The sequence below is a fragment of the Sinocyclocheilus grahami genome, unplaced genomic scaffold, assembly GCF_001515645.1.
Source record: "Sinocyclocheilus grahami isolate Dianchi unplaced genomic scaffold, SAMN03320097.WGS_v1.1 scaffold761.1, whole genome shotgun sequence".
Taxonomy (NCBI): Eukaryota; Metazoa; Chordata; class Actinopteri; order Cypriniformes; family Cyprinidae; genus Sinocyclocheilus; species Sinocyclocheilus grahami.
Window position 1 is genome coordinate 836607 of NW_015505940.1, and position 2357 is coordinate 838963.

The 2357-nt window shown below is 45.1% G+C and overlaps 1 protein-coding gene across 3 annotated transcripts in view; it reads right to left on the reverse strand.

The window, feature by feature from the left end:
• The window catches only part of etv6 (ETS variant transcription factor 6), a 34121-nt gene that overhangs the window by 12275 nt on the left and 19489 nt on the right, over positions 1-2357 (reverse strand). The window lies entirely within an intron of this gene.

Sequence of the window (2357 nt, forward strand, 5' to 3'; positions counted from 1 at the left end):
AGTGTGTGAGAGTGTGAGTGAGTGAGTGTGTGAGTGAGTGAGTGAGTGAGTGTGTGAGAGTGTGAGAGTGTGAGTGTGTGAGAGTGTGAGTGAGTGAGTGTGTGAGAGTGTGAGTGTGTGAGAGTGTGAGTGAGTGAGTGTGTGAGAGTGTGAGTGTGTGAGAGTGTGAGTGAGTGAGTGTGTGAGAGTGTGAGTGTGTGAGAGTGTGAGTGAGTGAGTGTGTGAGAGTGTGAGTGTGTGAGAGTGTGAGTGAGTGAGTGTGTGAGAGTGTGAGTGTGTGAGAGTGTGAGTGAGTGAGTGTGTGAGAGTGTGAGTGTGTGAGAGTGTGAGTGAGTGAGTGTGTGAGAGTGTGAGTGTGTGAGAGTGTGAGTGAGTGAGTGTGTGAGAGTGTGAGTGTGTGAGAGTGTGAGTGAGTGAGTGTGTGAGAGTGTGAGTGTGTGAGAGTGTGAGTGAGTGAGTGTGTGAGAGTGTGAGTGTGTGAGAGTGTGAGTGAGTGAGTGTGTGAGAGTGTGAGTGTGTGAGAGTGTGAGTGAGTGAGTGTGTGAGAGTGTGAGTGTGTGAGAGTGTGAGTGAGTGAGTGTGTGAGAGTGTGAGTGTGTGAGAGTGTGAGTGAGTGAGTGTGTGAGAGTGTGAGTGTGTGAGAGTGTGAGTGAGTGAGTGTGTGAGAGTGTGAGTGTGTGAGAGTGTGAGTGAGTGAGTGTGTGAGAGTGTGAGTGTGTGAGAGTGTGAGTGAGTGAGTGTGTGAGAGTGTGAGTGTGTGAGAGTGTGAGTGAGTGAGTGTGTGAGAGTGTGAGTGTGTGAGAGTGTGAGTGAGTGAGTGTGTGAGAGTGTGAGTGTGTGAGAGTGTGAGTGAGTGAGTGTGTGAGAGTGTGAGTGTGTGAGAGTGTGAGTGAGTGAGTGTGTGAGAGTGTGAGTGTGTGAGAGTGTGAGTGAGTGAGTGTGTGAGAGTGTGAGTGTGTGAGAGTGTGAGTGTGTGAGTGAGTGTGTGAGTGTGAGTGAGTGAGAGTGTGAGTGAGTGAGTGAGTGAGTGTGTGAGTGAGTGAATGAGCGAGTGTGTTAAACAGGTAAAAGTTTAGTTTGTGCTGCTTTGGCTTTTAAAGTATTAGACATTGAATTATAGGCGATGACGTCACTCAGCCCCCCACATGCTCCCAATTCCAGGTTCAATCGTTTGTGCTTCGTTTGTGCCGTAAAAAAAATGTTTGTGCTGCTTCGGTTTTTAATATATTAAAATAATATTTAATGATCATTTTCACAATGAGCCCCCCACTGCTCCAAAATTTACCCCAAATAGTCTCATTTGTTTGTGCTTCGTTTGTGCTGGTAGAGACTATTGGGGTAAATGTGGAGTATGTGGGGGGCTGAGTGACCTCAAAATGATCATTAAATATTATTTTAATATCTAAAAAACCGAAGCAACAGAAACAATTTTTTTACGGGCACAAACGAAGCACAAACGATTGAGACTATTTTGCTAACATTTTGCGTTGGGTGGGAGGCCAACTTCACGAAGGTTATTAAAGAAAAAAATCTGTCTAAACCTGCCTGGCCCTGCGTGAAAAATTAATTGCCCCCTCCTGTTAAATCATGAAAGAACTGTGATTAAGCACATTATTTTAGAAAGCGGAGTTAAATTTCACTAGCCACACACAGGCCTGATTACTGCCAGACCTGCTGAATCAAGAAATCACTTAAACAGAAGCTGTCTGACGAAGTGAAGCATGCTTAAAGAGCAACACATCATGCCGCGATCTAAAGAAATTCAAGAACAGACGAGAAACAAAATAGCTGACATGTATCAGTCTGGAAAGGATTATAAAGCTATTTCTAAGGCTTTGGGACTCCAGCGAACCACAATCAGAGACATTTTCCACAAATAGAGACCGCTTGGGACAGCGGTGAACCTTCCCAGGAGTGTCCGGCCAACCAAAATTACTCCAAGAGCACAACGACGACTCATCCAAGAGGTCATAAAAGAACCCAGAACAACATCTAAAGAACTGCAGGCCTCACTCGCCTCAATTAAGCTCAGTGTTCATGATTCAACAATAAGAAAGAGACTGGGCAAAAACGGCATCCATGGGAGAGTTCCAAGACAAAAGCCACTGCTGACCAGAAACAACACAAAGACTCGTCTCTCATTTGCCAAAAAATATCTTGATTATTCTGTGGACTGATGAGACAAAAGTTGAACTTTTTGGAAGGTGTGTGTCCCGTTACATCTGGCGTAAAACCAACACAGCATTTCATAAAAAGAGCATCATAGCAACAGTCAAACATGGTGGAGGTAGTGTGATGGTCTGGGGCTACTTTGCAGCTTCAGGACCTGGACGACTTGCCATAATTGACGGAACCAT